Genomic DNA, 18,636 nt, shown 5'->3' on the forward strand with positions numbered 1-18,636 from the left:
ATTAAGAACCTAATTGGATGAGAAATTAATTTCGAATTCAAATCCCTTGTGCCTCCTTTCTCTGCACCCTCTATTTCTTCACATAAGAAATTTTTTTATGAATATTTTCTCATGCTTAGAAGTTGTTCCATGCTCATATCTAATCTTTTTTTGAATTAAAAATTGATTAATTTAAATTTGAGTTCAAATTGGTTTGAATTTGAATGAAAATCTAGAGTCTAAATCGAGTTGGACTCTTCTCTTCACGCCACCACCTTTCTCCATGCATAAAGTATTTTTGTGTGAAATTTTTTATGCCATTATAATGTTGGTCATCCCCTCTTTGAGTTTCTAAGATGAGGATAAAGTTTGGTTAAATTTTAATTTAAATTTGATTTGAATTGGTGATAAGGATCAACCAATATTTGAACTTGAACCAAACTACCTAAATCTTATCCTCATCTTTCATGGGATGCCACCCTTTAGAAGGGATGGTTTTTGTGTGACAAAAAGAGAGAATATTGGTGTGAAAAACCTCAAAGTTGGGGCATGAAAAACCTGAGAGTGGATTGGGCTTTCGTGCATGAGAAACAGAGGAAGTGATTTTCCTCTTGGGCGTAAGGTATAGGGTGGATTCTAGGGTTTTGACTCTAGATTTTGTGAGAGAAAAAATATAAGAGTGAGTCTTGTCTAATTTTTTACATCACCATCTCCTCATAAAGCTTCATCTTTTGATTTATAGGAGTATATGAGATCCGAAGAAAGGAGCTTGGATCAGCCATCCAGAACCTTCGACGCGAGCTAGCACTCCCATGAAGAGAGATCCGATCAGAGACTTCGAGTGGATGATTTGTAGAGGTCAGATGATCTGTGTGTTTGCTTGGTATCAGAGAGAGCTTCGTACCATGCCTACCAATAGCGGAGATTATGGACTCATGATAAGGTGATGAGTTCTGAACTCAATCGATGTGATCTAAATGTTAGATTAGATTTAGGACATCAATGTGCTCAATGCAGTTTTTTATTTTATATCAAATTTTATATGTAAATTTTTCATGTGATAGATCCTTAATAGTAGTTTAGATTTGATTCAAGATATGTTTAGAAGGTTAAAATGTTTAATCTTTTATTTTTTTACTGTAAAATTTTAAAAATACATGCTTTGAACTACCTATTTTCTCTTTAGAAGTATTGAAGTAATTTGATTTGATGTATCCAGAGTTTTCAAGTGATTGTCAGAATATTAGATTAGGTCTTTATATTGATGGGTTCAACCCATTCACATCAAGCTCAACACCTTATTCATGCTGGCCTATTTTTTTGACTCCATATAATCTACCTCTGGGAATGTGCATGGATAGATGTAATTTGTTCCTAACATTGGTCATTCCTGGTCCGAAGTCACCCAGTAAAAGCATAGATGTTTGCTTAAGGCCATTAATTGATGAACCATAGATGTTGTGGAATGAGGGTGTTTGCACTTTTGATGCACATCAAAAATAAAATTTTAATATGAAAGCTGCACTAATATGAATAATTAGTGATTTTTCTACTTATAGGATGTTGTCAGGATGAAGCACACACATTAGACTTGCATGTCCTTACTGTATGGGAGATATCAAGTCTTTCACACTAAAGGGTGGTAGTAAGAAGTCATGTTGGTTTGACTGTCATCGGCGATTTCTTCCCTCCAATCATACGTTTCGAAAACAAAAGGATGCATTTACTAAATCCACTGTGGAGAAAAAAGGTCCTATACTTTGATTGACCGGAAGGGAAGTGAAAGCTAGAGTAGAATAGTTTGATTAAATCATTTTTGGTACTAAGAGTGGTCCACAAAAACTCAATGGGTTTGGGATGGAGCTTAATTGGCTTAAAATAAGTATATTTTGGGAGTTGCCCTATTGGTCCACGAACCTAATTCATCACAACTGAGATGTTATGCATGTTGAGAACAATGTGTTTGATAATATCTTTAACACTGTGATGGACATTAAAGGCAAGACAAAAGATACTTTACAAGTTTGTTGTGATTTAAAACAGTTCTGCAAATGACTGGAGCTTGAGTTAAAAGAAGTTGGAGGCAAATTGGTTAAATCTAAGGCATCCTTTGTCTTAGCACAAAACCAAATTAAGGATGTGTGTGAGTGGGTTAAACAATTGAGGTTTTTAGATGGATATGTTTCTAATATAGCTCAAGGTGTTAATGTGGATGAGGGCAAAATACATGGTACAAACATCATGATTGTCATGTATTCATGCAGAGGTTGATACCTTTGGCATTTCGTGATCTGCTACCTAAACCAATATGGGGGGGCATTGACTGATCTCAGTCAATTCTTCAATTATTTATATATTTCTAAATTTCAAGTAAGTCAGATGGATTTGCTTGAGAAAAGTATAGTAGAGACAATTGTAAATTAAAGAAAATATTTTTCCCTGCATGTTTCGATTCAATAGAGCACCTAACCATACATTTGTCGTACGAGGCAAAGGTAGGAGGGCCTGTGCAATATAGATGGATATACCCTTTTGAGAGGTAAATCTCCCCATCATTGTGTTCTTTATTTCATACATGTTGTAATAAGTATGAATTAATTAAACCTTTATGCTTATTGTTTTAGGTGCATGCATGAATTAAAGAAAAAAGTTTGCAACAAAGCTAAGGTCGAAGGTTCCATTAGCCAAGCATATATAGCTGAAAAAAATTTTAATTTTTGTTCACTTTATTTTGAACCTCATATTCATACCCGACAAACTAAAGTCCCTCAAAATGATGATGGTGGATATGTTGATGTTCGAGATTGCCTATCTATATTCACATATTCGGGTCAACCAATAGGGAGAAGTTGGAAATGGTATTTGTCGGATGAAGAGATATGAGCCACTGAGTTATACATTCTCCTAAATTGCATTGAGGTTGAAATTTACATTAAGTTTTCAGTCCATCTTATATTTACTTATTCCAATCATGTTGCTATTTATTTGTACTGGTTTATAAATGCTAATGAGGTCGCTTAAATTGCTAGAGAATTGGATATTGAACTATGACAAAATAATCCTTCCATTACTGATGCTGAGGTTAAGAAAATGCGTGAACTGCATTTCCCACAGTGGATAAAAGAGCTTGTAAGTTTTAGTCACATAATTTAATTTATTCAAATGAGATGATACTGTTGGAGCATGATCCCGGCTTCTCCCACGGACCTTGGGTGCAGCGGAACCAGCAACGAACAAATCTGGAGACTTCTGGACTAGATCAAAGGCCCTTGACGAAATCAGCCTGGTTGCTGTCTTCTTCGTCAGCCTTTCGTTCCAGATGAAGAACGCCTCTAAGATCACCTCTAAAAAATCCAAGATCTGGTACCCAACTAGATCAGGCCTGGATCGAGGTCTTTCAATTTATAGATCTCAAAATGGGGTATTCTAGATAGAGAAGAAGATAGATGGAAACAGACCTTACAGATCTGTCCTGCTGCAGCCTTTCTTGTAGATCTGTTGATGGAGATCTCACCCGCGCCTCAAACGATCTCAGATCAACTCCAGATCTGAGAAAAACTTGTACCAACCTCTTCTCAAGAGATTTCAGATCCTGGACCTAATGCTTGGGTGGCTGCAAGAGAGGGAGAGCAGATCTGGTTGGCGGCACACAAGGGGGGAAGGGCTAGCGCCTCCCCTTCTTTCCTTTCCTTTTTGGGACCTGGCGGCAAGAAACCCTAGGGTTTCTTGCTCCTGGGGTGTGGAGAATTACTGGAGAGAGAGGGAGAAGAGAGAGAGAAACTTGGGAGAAATGATTTATGTATTCCCTTGGCTTCTTTCAAACCTATACAGTGCATGTATATATAAACACAGGGTCAAGTGACCCAAACCCAAAACTTCCTTGACCAACTCTATGGGAGATTAGGTTAACCCAAGCCCATGTACACTCATGACTCGACCTAATCTTACCTATCCTGGGCCTAGACCTGGCCCATAAAGAGTTGGTCCCTTGAGGCCCACATAACCTAGACCTCAAGAACCCGAAAGGCCCACAGCCTTTCAACCTAGGGCCCAACTAGCCCTAGAGCCTCCATGAAGCCCTCATGAATGATGGACCTTGGCCTTAGCCTTGATCTCCTGGGCCTTGGGCACACCACCTGGATCACAACAATCTCCACCATTGTGTTCCAAGGCCTCAACCAGCTCCACTCTGTCCATCAGTCGAATCAGCTCAAGACATCTCAAAAAGCTGTCCCATGGAAGTACCTTCGTAAGTGCATCAGCTGGATTCTCCTTGGTGTGTACCTTTACCAACTCCATCTCACCATCCTCCACAAGCTCCCTAATCTGATGATATCGAATGTCGATGTGCTTTGTCCTTGCATGATAGACTGAGTTCTGTGCTAATAGAAGTGCACTCTGGCTGTCACAGTGCACTCTAATGGCCTCTTGAGTAAGGCCCATCTCCATCAACAAATCTTTCAGCCAAATTGCCTCTTTAGCTGCTTCTGTCAGCCCGATGTACTCTGCCTCTGTAGTGGATAGGGCCATGATAGGCTGCAGAATCGATCTCCAAAAAATAGGATCTCCATACAGGCTAAAGATGAAGCCTGTCGTAGACCTCCGGGTATCCACATCTCCATCGAAGTCTGCATCTATATAACCGCCAATCAGCCCCTGAGCCTCCCTGGACATGTCAGAGTATCCCACTGCACCTCCTCGCTGTCCGTAGTAGATGCCAACTCCAACTGAACCGGCCAGGTATCTGAATATCCACTTCAGAGCTCTCCAGTGCTCCCTGTCAGGCTGTGCCATGAACCTGTTAACCTGACTCATTGCATGAGCGATGTCTGGCCTACAACAGACCATCGCATACATCAAGCTCCCAACTCCTGAAGCATAGAACCGTCTCCATCTCCTGAGCCTCCACCTCAGTCTGTGGTGCCATGGTCTTCGAGAGTCTGAAGTAACCGGCAAGTGGCAGCTCCGCCAGCTTTGCTCCCTTCATCCCGAACCTCTCTAAGACCTTCTATATGTAGCCCCCCTGAGATAGATGCAGCATCCTCTGGGCTCGGTCTCTGAAAATCTCCATGCCTAGGATCTTCCTTGCAGGGCCCAAATCCTTCATCTCAAACTTTCGAGATAAGGATGTCTTCAGATCCTGCACAACCTTCCTACTCTTGCATGCTATAAGCATGTCATCCACATACAAGAGTAGGAACACCCTAGAACTATCCTCAAGAGACTGAACATAAACACAGGGATCAAACTCGCACCTGGAAAGTCCAATATTGCGCACATAGGAGTCGAACCGCTTGTACCATTACCTCGACGACTGCTTCAGTCCGTACAGCGACTTCTGCAACAGACAAACCTTTTCCTCTAATTCTGGATCCCTGAAATCGGGTGGCTGCTCCATGTAAATCCTCTCCTCCAAATGCCCATGGAGGAACACCGTCTTGACATCCATCTGCTCCAGCTCTAAATCTTGAGCTGCTACAATGCTCAGCAACACTCTGATGGAAGTATGTCTGACGACGGGAGAGAAGACCTCACTGAAGTCGATGCCTTCCTTCTGGGAGTATCCTTTGGCCACTAACCTCGTCTTGAATCTGATACCTCCTTGCTCTAAAGGCCCTTCCTTGAGACTGTAGACCCATTTGCAGCTAATGGGCCTCTTCCCCTGTGGCAATTGCACCAATCACCACGTCTAGTTCTGGTGGAGAGACTGCATCTCCTCGGATATCGTCTGGACCCACCGCTCTCTGTTCTGGCTCTCAATAGTCTCCTGATACATATATGGATCTCCATTCACTGTCACCAAGGCATATGACAGCATCTCCTCGAAGCCATATCGGTCCGATTGTCTGATGGTCCTCTTGGGCTTGTGTAGGGCAACATCGATATCAGTCCTCGGTCCAGCTCGCTCATGCTGGACCTCTCCACCTCGATCATTTGTCTGAGTCCTCTCCACCTATGGAGACACCTTAGGTAGGTTCTCCACCTGAATGTCATGTCCTCCCGTAGTACCTGCAAGAGGCAAAATCAAAGAGATAAGTTGTCCAGCAGTGCCCTGCTGGACCTCCTCCTGCTCCTGCTGCTCCATGCCTACTCGCCTCCGTAGGACTGACTCCTTATAAAAAATCACATCTCGACTAATGATGACCTTCTTTTCCAAGGGATCCCACAGTCTGTATCCCTTGACTCCTCGCAGATAACCTAGAAACACCGTCTTGCGTGATCTGGCGTCTAGCTTGCTTCGCTTACCAGCTCCAATGTGCACATAGACCGTGCACCCAAATACCCGTAGATGGCCCAGCCCAACTGTCCTCCCAGACCACACCTCCTCTGGAAGCCTGCCATCTAACCTGGTGTGAGGTGACCGATTGACCAAGTAACCCGCTGCGTCAACTGTGTTAACCCAGAACTCCTTTGGAAGCCCTGCCTGCAGCCTCATGCATCGTGCCTTTTCCAGAAGTATTCTATTCATCCTCTCGGCCACCCCATTCTACTGTGGAGTCCCCTTAACTGAGAAGTATCTCCTGATCCCACACTCCTCACAGTAGTCCTGGAACTCTCTGTTGGTGTACTCTCCGCCATTGTCTGATCTCAGACACTTCACGCTCCTCTCCTGCTCCTTCTCCACCTCAGCTCTCCAGATCTTGAACCTGGTGAAGACCTCTGACTTCTCTCTCATGAAGTAAATCCAGAGTTTTCTTGAGAAATCATCAATCAGGGTCATGAAGTATCTGGCCCCATTCCTAGCTGAAACTGGGGTTGGTCCCCACACATCCGTGTGTACTAACTCCAGAGGGGCTGCACTACGGGTTGTACTGATGTTGAACTGAACTCTCCTCTGCTTTTCCATCTGGCAAGGCTCACAGATCTCTCCTGTAGCACCATCCTCCAGATCAGAGATGAGTCCTCTCCTGCTTAACTCCCTCAACCCCTTGTCACCCATGTGGCCTAGGCGGTAGTGCCACATCCTGTAAGCCCCCTGTTGGTCCTGTGCTGCAGCTGCTGCATCAGACTCTCCGGTCACCACAGATCCCTCCATGCGATAGAGGTTATTATCCAACCTCCTACCTCTCATCACTACCATAGCTCCATTGAAGATATTCAATACTCCGCTTCTAGCCCTACTGCTGAAGCTGTATCCACTGCGCTCCAAGTAGCCTAGTGACACCAGATTCTTTTCCAGCTCTGGGATGTGCTTTACATTTGTCAATGTCCTCACAATCCCATCAAACATCCTCACCCTGACTGTCCCTATCCCAGCCACCTTGCAAGGATGATTGTCGCCTAGAGTCACTGATCCCTCATCTGTCTTGGTGTATGTCGCAAACCAAGACCTGTGTGGTGTGTAGTGATGTGAGCACGCAGAGTCTAGTGTCCACTCCTCTGTGTAATGCCTGTGACCATCTGATACCACAAGTAGATCATCCTCCACCTGCTGCCCAGCAACTGCACTCACTGATTCTGAGCCACTTCTTTCTCCCTTCTTGCTCTTCCATAGTGGACATTCTCGCTTGAAGTACCCAAACTCGTTGCACTTGAAGCATTTCATCTCTTTCTTTCCCTTCCTGGACTTGGACCGCCCCCTGGACTTGCTTTTGCCTCTGCCTCTACCTGTCTTCTCCCCTACTGCCAAACCCTCCTAGGGAGCCCGATCTCTGGTCAACTTTTTTCTTTGCTCATTAGACCTCAGCACCGAGACCATGTCCTCATATTCCAGAGTCTCCTTGCTGTAGAGCAGTGTAGTCACCAAAGAATCATATGATCCTGGCAGCAAACACAAAAGCAACAGGGACTTGTCCTCCTCATCCAGCTTCACCCCAATATTCATCAACTCCATGCACAACTGGTCGAACCTCTGAATGTGGCCAATCACATCAGATCCCTCCTGCATCCGAAGACTGTACAACCTCTTCTTCAGCATTAGCTTGTTGCACATATTCTTCCCCATATACATGGTGTGCAACTTCGACCAAAGACCCTTCGGGGTCTTTTCTTCCAGCACCGAATATAATGCCGCATCCGTCAAACATCCTCTGATCACCGAGCATGCTTTCTTCTCCAACGATGCCCACTGTCTATCTGTCATTCCCTCAGGCTTCTCATCCAAAGCCTGATCCAGATCTGCTTGCACCAGAAGATCCTCCACCCAAATTTTTCACATGAAAAAATTTTTCTTGCCATCAAACTTCTTGAAATCGACCTTCATATTACTGCCCATGACTGGATCCAAGCCAAACAAGTAATATAAAATCAAGAAGTATAGAATATACCTTGATGGTACCTTGCTAAAAATTTTCAGCACTTGGGATCTTCAACTTCTCATGCTTGGAACCATTTCCTCACCATCATGACTCTGATACCAACTATTGGAGCATGATCCCGGCTCCTCCCATGGACCTTGGGTGCAGCAGAACCAGCAACGAACAAATCTGGAGACTTCTGGACTCGATCAAAGGCCCTTGACGAAATCAGCCTGGTTGCTGTCTTCTTCGTCAGCCTTTCATTCCAGATGAAGAATGCCTTTAAGATCATCTCTAAAAAATTCAAGATCTAGTACACAATCAGATCAGGCTTGGATCGAGGTCTCTCAATTTATAGATCTCGAATCGGGACATTTTAGATAGAGAAGAAGGTAGATAGAAACAGACCTTGCAGATCTATCCTGCAGCAGCTTTTCTTGTAGATCTGTTGATGGAGATCTCACCCGCACCTCAAACGACCTCAGATCAACTCCAGATTTGAGAGAAACTTGTACCAATCTCTTCTCAAGAGATTTCAAGTCCTGGACCTGATTCTTGGGTGGCTGCAAGAGAGGGAGAGCAGATCTGGTTGGCGGCACACAAAGGGGGAAGGGCTAGCGCCTCCCCTTCTTTTCTTTCCTTTTTGGGACCTGACGGCAAGAAACCCTAGGATTTCTTGCTCCTGAGGCATGGAGAATTACTGGAGAGAGAGAGAGAAGAGAGAGAAAAACTTGGGAGAAATGATTTCTGTATTCCCTTGGCTTCTTTCAAACCTATACAGTGCATGTATATATAAACACAGGGTCAAGTGACCCAAACCCAAAGCTCTCTTGACCAACTCTATGGGAGATTAGGTTAACCCAAGCTCATGTACACCCATGACTCGACCTAATCTTACCTATCCTGAGTCTAGACCTGGCTCATAAAGAGTTGGTCCCTTGAGGCCCACATAACCTAGACCTCAAGAACCCGAAAGGCCCACAGCCTTTCAACCTAGGGCCCAACTAGCCCTAGAGCCTCCATGAAGTCCTCATGAATGATGGACCTTGGCCTTAGCCTTGGTCCCCTAGGCCTTGGGCACACCACCTGGATCACAACAGATACAATATGATCCTGAAGCTTGTTACTGCTATTTCTGTATTAGGCTAATAGAAATGAAATTCAAAACCCAAAAGTTTGAAAGTTTATCTATGATCCTTCTAAAGAAGTGCGATGTTACAATGGTTATATAGTGAACGGTTATCGATTTCATACTCATGCTTATAGGCAGAATAAGATGACAAATAATAGTGGTGTTTGTGTTCAGGGGAACAATTATAATGAAAATGAATTAGATTTCTATGGCATTGTGGAAGAGGTGTTGGAATTGGATTATATTGGACATGGTAATCATGTAGTTATTTTCAAATGTTATTGGTTTGACCCTTCACAAGGAGTTAGGATTGATAAAAAGTACAATATTGTTGATGTTAATCACAAGTCAAAATTGAGTCTATATGAGCCATTCATATTAGTGAGCCAGTCGCAACAAGTGTACTACACCAAGTATCTGAATTCAAAGAATAAAGAAAGAAATGATGGTGGGCTGTTTGTAAAGTGAAAGCCAAATTATTTCCTAATGAGATATATAAAAATGAGTCAATGGAAGAGAGATCAAAAGATGATGATTATTACCAAGATGACGAAGTAGGACCATCTCACATTGATTCTGCCATGGATGATAATCTTAATGAAGCCATAATCCTTAATGATGAAGATCAAATAGAAGAAGTTGATGCAAGAAAGGTGTTAAGATATATTGATGATATCGATGATGGAGACAAGGTTGAGGATATAGAAGAAGAGGAAGAAGAGCTCCAACATGATCGTGATGATGGTGAGATGAGGGACAATGTCAAGTTGAAACTTGATGCACCTAGTGACGACGATATTAATTTTGTTTAATGTCTAGGTATATAATGTTATTTTTTTTTAAATATTCTCTTTAATTTTTATGTACTTATATGAGTTTACATGATGTTTTTTTTATATATTAAATGCTAATATTTATTTATGACAATTTATCTTATATGTGATGTTTGTTTCAGAAAACAATATGAGGCATTTGAATAGTTTGAAGAATTCTAAAGGATGAAAGTTGGCTCCAAAAAAGGGAATCACAAAATATTGTGCGCAAATGTCGGATGGGGGTGATCAACATCAATCTGGAGATGGATCTCTGTGACGATCTCCATCTAACCATACAGCTTGTGAGTTGCATGTGGCATGCATGTTATGTCTCATATTCTATTGATGATAAATGTAGTGTAGTATTTATTGAATTAAAAACTACTTTTAGAAATAATTGAAGCATGTAATCAAGATATTACATGACTACCGAAAGAATCAAGATATTATGAAACTTTGAGCGCTCAACTATAGTTAAAAGAACTCATCTTTACATTGGTGATGCATAAACCTCTAGCAGTATATCTAAGTACAATACACTAATAAGCCTCTAGCAGATGAATTAAGAGATCTCCTTTGTTAGAAAATCGGATAGGCAGCATATGTAGATTTCAAAACTTTGAAAATCGCAGCGGAAAACAAACAGATTAAACCCTTTAACCCCCACATGCAATATATCAAATCTAATCTTACCTAAGTCCAGGAGAAAACACATATATATACAATCTAAAATTTAGATATAAATATGAGATCAGATCTCATTATCTTGGTGCGGATAGATATTCACCGCTTCTGATAATCACAGATTCGTGACGCTCGAGCTGCACATGTGTCCGGCCTCTACGGATATCCATCAAGATCGATCTCGAACTAATTTCTCCTCATAGAAGATTCTTCTTCTCAAGAAGAATCTTAGTCTTGAACACTTTGATCAACACCTTGATCTGGACTGCAGGATCAACTCCTTGATCAGCAGCCTTCTTCTTCTTCTCCTCGATCTTCAATCTCTAAGTCACCAAGCACTACCTCTTGGGGTGTGGAAGAGGGGACACCCAACTCTTGGACATGAAAATGAAGAGAGGGAGGAGAGGAGGCGTGAAGAAGGGAGAAAGAGAGATTTTTCATCAAAAACCAATTAATTAGGAACCCTAAAGACATACCCTTTATATAGGCACTACCCTGACACAAAATAGGAACCCATTTATCTTAAAAAGATAGATCTTTATCTCATAAGAATCCTCTATCTTTTTAATCTGATTTATTCTAATTAAAATTAGATATAAATGATATATGATCAGTCTCTTTAAGCATGTACAATAGGCACCCATCTAAAATATGTAAGGTAGTTGGGGCGCCAACTCTTGGCGGCCCCCATAAAAGGATTTCTAACCAAATAAGAGGGGGCGTGGCCCCACTCTCTCTCCTCCACGCCATGCCACATTGGCACCCCCCACAAAAGGATTTCTAGCCAAATAAGAGGGGGCATGGCCCACTCTCTCTCCTCCACGCCATTTGGCACCCCCCATAAAAGGATTTCTAACCAAATAAGAGGGGGCGTGGCCCCACTCTCTCTCCTTCATGCCATGCCACGTTGGCACCCCCCCATAAAAGGATTTCTAGCCAAATAAGAGGGGGCGTGGCCCCACTCTCTCTCCTCCATGCCATGCCACATTGGCACTCTCTCCTCCATGCCATGCCACATAAGAGGAGGCGGGCCCCTCTAAGATTTGGTGCCCAATTCCTGCCAAAAGAGAAGGAAGGCGCCACCCAATATTCCATCAATTTTACATGCATACTTAGAGATAATTAGGAGATAAAGAAGAGATAATGTTAGGATAATTATGCTAACTAATTAACTTAATCAAATCCTCTTAGACTCATAATTAAGAGTCCAATTAAATTTAAATAGATTTAGGTTAGGTTCAAAGCTATGGACTTGATCAAATCAAAGTCTCGAGAAGAATTAGGTTTAACCATGTGCTAGCATGGTTCTCATAAACCTAATAGGATTTCAATAAACCATAACCCAATTGAACTTCATAAGTCCAATTAACAAATTCGAGATTAAATCCCTTAATGTGTGACCTCATAGGTTTCATTCTATCTGATAGTGAGATATATTATGATCTCCATCACAATATCATCGAAGCTCTTTTTGATGGATTAAAATATTTTTAATTCTACCCTTCGAAGATCATCGATCATCAAGATGATACCCGATGAGTCTCACAATCCATCAGTGACATCTAGCAGTATGTAGTGACAACCCAGTAGAATGAAAGTATGAACCCCTAGGTGCAAATGATTCAGCTCTTCTATCATGAGTCCCGACTTGATGGAGGTGATGGAGAACTTGTCAGACCCCATCATCAGTCATATGCTAGATTGACTCGACTCGAGTTTATTTGTGAATCTCATGAAAACTCTTTTTCAGTATTCATATTTGCTTTGGCTAAAGACTTTCTGAACTCAGTCTCGCAAATCATATAGGACTTCTCCTTTCTATCAAGGTCGATAGATTCCATCTAGGTGCATCCTACTCCAAACAGCGAACCTGAACCTACTGAAGCCAACATACACAGTAAAGATGCGAATGACTAGGGACCAAGAGAATGTACAGTCAAATCCAGTAGTCTCACTACGAATAGCCAATGGCACCATAAGTCAAAGGACCACTCACACCACTACAGCATCGAGAAGACCACTGATGAGTAAGTAGACATCTATGTGGTTCTTGTGTTGGTCATGCTCAGTGCAAGTTATTCTCTAACAACCATCTGCACCGTCACCTCAGTGTCTCTACATCATAGATCTCATCTGCCTACAAGGAAGATGAATCATGCACCGATCTCAAATGGATCGATCACTATCCTCCATAATGATCCTTTGATTGAGAGCATTTGAAAATTAACAACTAATTAATGTATGTCTCAAATTCTTAACTCTTTAAGAATATACAAAAATCATCTTTGTTAATTTTTAGGACAAATCATAGACACAAACATGATTGAAAGAAAAAGTCCTTTATTGATTATAAAAAGATTACAAGTATAAGTTTAGGCCTTAGAATTACATAATGTGTCAGCCAACAATTGACTTCTAGAGCACAAATCCAACAAACTCTCACTTGACTTAAAGTCAATTGGCCATATGTCTAAGATCCATCTTCTCAAGGTGAGCTTTGATCTTCTGCTGGCTAAGAGGCTTGGTCAGTGGATCCGCCATATTCAGTGCAAAATTGACTCTTTGCATCTTGACGAACTTCTTCTCGAGATATTCGCATATGATGTGAAATCGTCGCTCTATGTGTTTGAATTTTTGATGAGACCTGGGCTCCTTAGCAAGGGCTATGTGCCATTGTTATCGTAGCGCAGTGCAATGGCATCTGATGGCATTACCCCAGCTCCGCAATAAACTTTTTGAACCAAAAAACTTTCTTAGCAGCTTCAAAGATGGTGATGTACTCGACTTCCATGATCAAATCTGTAATGATCGGCTGCTTGAAACTCTTCTAGCTAATCCACCACCATTACACAAGAAGATACATTCTGATGTAGACTTTCTATCATCGACATCAGCTATAAAGTCTGAATCGGTATATCCCTCAATTTTTAGCTTCGATCCTCCACCAAAGACCAACATCAAATTCTTAGTCTTTCTCAAGTACTTAAGAATATTTTTAAGAGCAATCCAGTGTTCCTCACCTGGATTCACCTGATATCTACTCATGACACTCTTGGCAAGTGCTATATCAGGACGTATACATAACATGACATATATGAGGCTCTCTATTATCGAAGCATAAAGGATCTTGCTTATGCGTCGGATCTCCTCAGGTGTGTCAGAATACATCTTTTTGGAGAGATGAATGCCATGTCTAAAGGACAAAAGATCCCTCTTGGAGTTTTTCATGCTGAACATCTTCAGCACCTCCTCTATATACATATATTGTGAGAGTCCTATCATTCTCTTACATCTATTTCTATAGATCTTTATACCAAAAATATAGAAAACTTCTCCTAAGTCTTTTATGGTGAACTCTTTCAACAATCATACTTTGACCGATATTAGTATGAAAATATTATTTTCAATTAGGAGGATGTCATCCACTTACAATACGAGAAATGTGATAGCACTCCCACTGACTTTTTTGTACACACATGGCTCTTCATTTTTGATAAAATCAAATATTTTGATCACATCATTAAAGCGAATATTCTAATTCTGAGATGCTTGCTTGAGTCTATATATGGACCTTTACAGCTTGCAGACCTTGTGATCACTATCATTGAATGTGAAACCCAGAGGCTGTTCCATATATATGTCTTCCTCAAGATATCTATTTAGGAAGGCAGTTTTCACATCTATCTATCAAATTTTATAATCATAAAATGCTTCTATGGCAAGCAGAGTACGGATAGATTTCAGCATGGCTACGGGTGAAAAGATTTCATGATAGTCGATGCCTTCGCATGGACTGTAACCTTTCACGATGAGGCTTGTCTTATAGGTCTCTACCTTACCATCCGACCCAATCTTCCTTTTGTAAATCTATTTACATCCAATAGGTACAATACCTTTAGATGGTCTACTAAGGACCAAACCTGGTTGGAGTGCATGGAGTCAATTTCTGACTTCATCACTTTCATTCATTTCTTGGAGTCTACATCTAATATTACCTCATCGTAAGTTTTAGGATCATTCCTAATGTCCCTATCTTCCATAAGAAATACTTCCTCTAAATTATCTGTAAGAATACCTAAGTATTTTTTAGGAAGATGGGAGATCCTATTTGATCTATGAGGTGGAGGAGGTATCATACCCACTAGCTCATTATTGGGTTCAAATTTTTGGACTCGATGCTCTTCAGAGATTTTCTCTTTGAGCTCAATCTTCCTCTCACTGCCCCCATCTTGGATAAACTCCTATTTCAAGAATATGACATGATGGCTCACAATTACATTATGATCTTCAGAAAGATAGAAGTCGTATCCCATGGTTTCCTTAGAATACCTTATAAAATAAGCTCTAAAGGATCTAACATCTAACTTGTCTGTCTACTATCGCTTGACATGGGCTAGACATCTCCAAAACTTGAGATATCCAAGAGTTGACTTCTGACCATGCCATAATTCATATGGTGTGGTAGGAACAGATTTAGAGAGAATCTGATTCAAAAGATAAATCACAGTAAGCAAAGCATATCTCCAAAGAAAGTCAGAAAGATCTGTGAAGCTCATCATGGATCAGATCATATCTAATAGGATCTGATTCCTCTTTTTGGATATCCCATTGAGCTGAGGTATCCCTGGAGATATCCACTATGAGACTATGCCATTATCTTTGAGATAGGTTCAAAATTTCTCACCAAGGTATTCTCCTTCTCGATCTGATCGAAAAATCTTTAAGGATTTTTTGATCTATTTTTCTACTTCATATCTAAATTCTATGAACTTTTTAAAGGCTTCAGACTTTCAGTACATTAGATATACAAATCCATATCATGAATAATCATCGGTAAAGATTATGAAGTAGACATAGCCACTCCTGGCTTGTACATCAAATGGACCATACACGTCAGTGTGTACCAGGGTTAATATCTCAGTGGCCATTTTTTCTTATCCCACAAAAGGCAGCTTGGCTATTTTTTCTTGAAGACATAATTCACAGACTGAATAAGATTCAAAAGTCAATGATCCAAAAAAATTATCTTTCTCCAGTTTGTTGAGTCTGTCCTCTCCAATATGGTCTAGTCTAAGATGCCATAGATACTTTTGGCTAATCCTATCTTTAGGTCTTTTAGACTCTATGGTATTCATTATTTGCTCGTTAATGTTTACACTTGCATCGATATGTAACTGGTAAAGACCGTCAATCGATAAAGCACGTACAATAATTTTATTTTTAAAATAAATTAAACATATGTCTTTATTGAAATGAAAATTATAGTTATCCTATACCAGCACAGAGATAGAAATCAAATTTCTACTAGCTACAGATACATAATAACAGTCTTTCAAAAGCAAACTAAATCCTAACGATAGTTGTAGAAGGTAGGTTTCGATGGCCACAGTAGCAACTCTTGCTCCATTACCAACCTGGAGAGTGATCTCGCCTTCCCTTGGCCTCCTAACTTCTTCAGGATCCTGCATTGAAGTGCACAAATGAGCACTTGAATCAGAATCAAGAATCCAACTAGAAAAAGAAAAAATCATTAGATTAATTTTGATAATGAGCAATTCAGATGTACCTTCAGAAGGCCCATCCTTCTTCCTGCTCTTGACAGTCGCCAGGTAGGTCAGACAATTTCTCCTCCAGTGATCTTTGACGTTGCAATGAAAATATTTTTCTTTATCATCATCTTCTTAAGAACCTATTTCTTAAGCTTGATCTCATTCTTTTGCTTCTTTGCAGACTTTTTCTTCTTCTTAAAAGAAGACTTCTTTTTGGAGGAAGCCTGCTCCATAGCCAGAACTGCGCTCCTTGAACTCTTCAAGATGCCCTCTGCAATCACCAGCATATTCAGTAACTCAGACAAAGTAGCATTGATCTTATTCCTATAGTAGTTCATAATGAACCATCCATATAAATTAGGAAGAGACTAAAGGATCAAATCCACCTACAGTTTCTTGTCCATGTTCATTTCAAGCATCTGAAGCTCCTCTATATCCTTGATCATTGTCAAACAATGATCATTGACGGATTGTCCATCACACATTTTCACTCTGAAAAGTCTATAAGAGATCTCAAAGCGAGCTATGTGACTTTATTCACCATACAACTCTTGCAGGTGAATCAGCATCTCCCTGACAATCCTCATATCTTCATGCTATTGTCGAAGATCATTGGACATGGATGCTAAGATGTAGCACTTTGCTTTGTTATCTTCATCTATCCATTTCTCAAGTATAGTTCATTGATCAGCGGATGGACGAGCAGGTAACACAGGCACTTTCTGGTCTAGGACATGGGTGAGTTTTTCAAAATTAAAAATAATTCTCAAATTTTGGAGCTAGTCTTTATAATTAGTGCCGGTCAACCTATTTGTATCGAGGATTCGAGCTAAAGGAATTGAACTCGACATGGTTATCTGCAGAGAGAACAGTTTCTAGTTAGATTTTATAATTATAAAATTTTTTATTCTAAAGATTTTAAAAACAAACAAAGGCTTCCATTATTTCTTTAAATCTCCCCTACTCCTCGGATGGAGAAACGAAAACCTATACGCGATCGATTTCAAGTAGATACTGCGGTTTCATTAATCTATACACACCTCACCTAATGGTTATTGGTGAGTACAGACCAATAAGTGGACAACACTTTGTCCATTGCTTCACTAAGCAAGTTGCAGTGAGCTTGGTCTCTAAGTTCTGTGGCCTCACCTAATAGTTATTGGCATATTTTTTAGTTAAATCAGATCCATCATTTATCAGTGAATGCAAAACTATTATGGGGATCCTTACTTAACAGTTATTGGATCCAACCCCATCTCTACCCCGAGACATCAAATGTCAATAGAGTGATTGTACCTTCTTGATGCAATCAAATCACTATAACCAACCGATAACGATCAATACCAGGAAGGCATCCGTATCTCTACAATGATGGAAGACCTCTAGACTTAATATTTAATAAAAAAATTTAGATTTAGGTCTCTTCTAAATCAGCAGATCTGACATCCGACTGATTAAATTAGATCAGCACATCAGTATGTCTAATCATCCTAGTCGGCATGGATGAACTCGAGTTAACAAGTAACCTAACATGAAACTAAATCTCCCAATATAGTCAGATAAGTTAAGATGCAAGGGTCCCCCCATTGCTTCTTTAGACATCAATCAGAATTGACCAGGTCAGACAACGAAATCAATTAAATAATTACCATCTAAATACTTGCCTTAGACATCAAATTGGTCGATTGGAATCGATCAGGTTAACCTATTGAAATGGGTCCGAACCACTAAGCCAAATTCGATCTTGAGTTAATCAACTCACATCAAAATATGAATCTATGTGACCAACTATAACTAAATTAGACTTTGAGCCACTTTGATCTAGTCCTAATCATCCATCGATTATGTTCAATCAACTGTTTAAAATCGAAAATGGGTTCTAGCCTGATCTAATCAATTAGACCCTAATTGTAGTTTGATCACTTAGACCTAATTTATTCATCCCATATCCACATGCAACAATATAATTTCAGATCTAAAAATAATTTTTAGATTATATTTTATTGCATACAATTAGTGGCTTATGATCTTGAAACTATTTCAGATCTAAACCTAGTTTCATATATCAAATATATGTAGTTTCAGATCAAAATTAAATATACATCACATATACATTAAATTTTAGATCTAAAATTTAATTTACACATATAAAATATATAAAAAATTAGATATAAAATAATATTTAAAATATTTTAAAAATATCTTTTCAAAAATGATTCACATCAAAATAGGACAATCTT

The 18,636-nt window shown here is 40.2% G+C and overlaps 1 pseudogene; it reads left to right on the top strand.

The window, feature by feature from the left end:
* The first annotated feature begins 2,358 nt into the window (after window positions 1-2,358).
* Window positions 2,359-9,816, top strand: LOC140856211 (uncharacterized; annotated as a pseudogene).
* Window positions 9,817-18,636: the final 8,820 nt, after the last annotated feature.

The sequence above is a fragment of the Elaeis guineensis genome, chromosome 3, assembly GCF_000442705.2.
Source record: "Elaeis guineensis isolate ETL-2024a chromosome 3, EG11, whole genome shotgun sequence".
Taxonomy (NCBI): Eukaryota; Viridiplantae; Streptophyta; class Magnoliopsida; order Arecales; family Arecaceae; genus Elaeis; species Elaeis guineensis.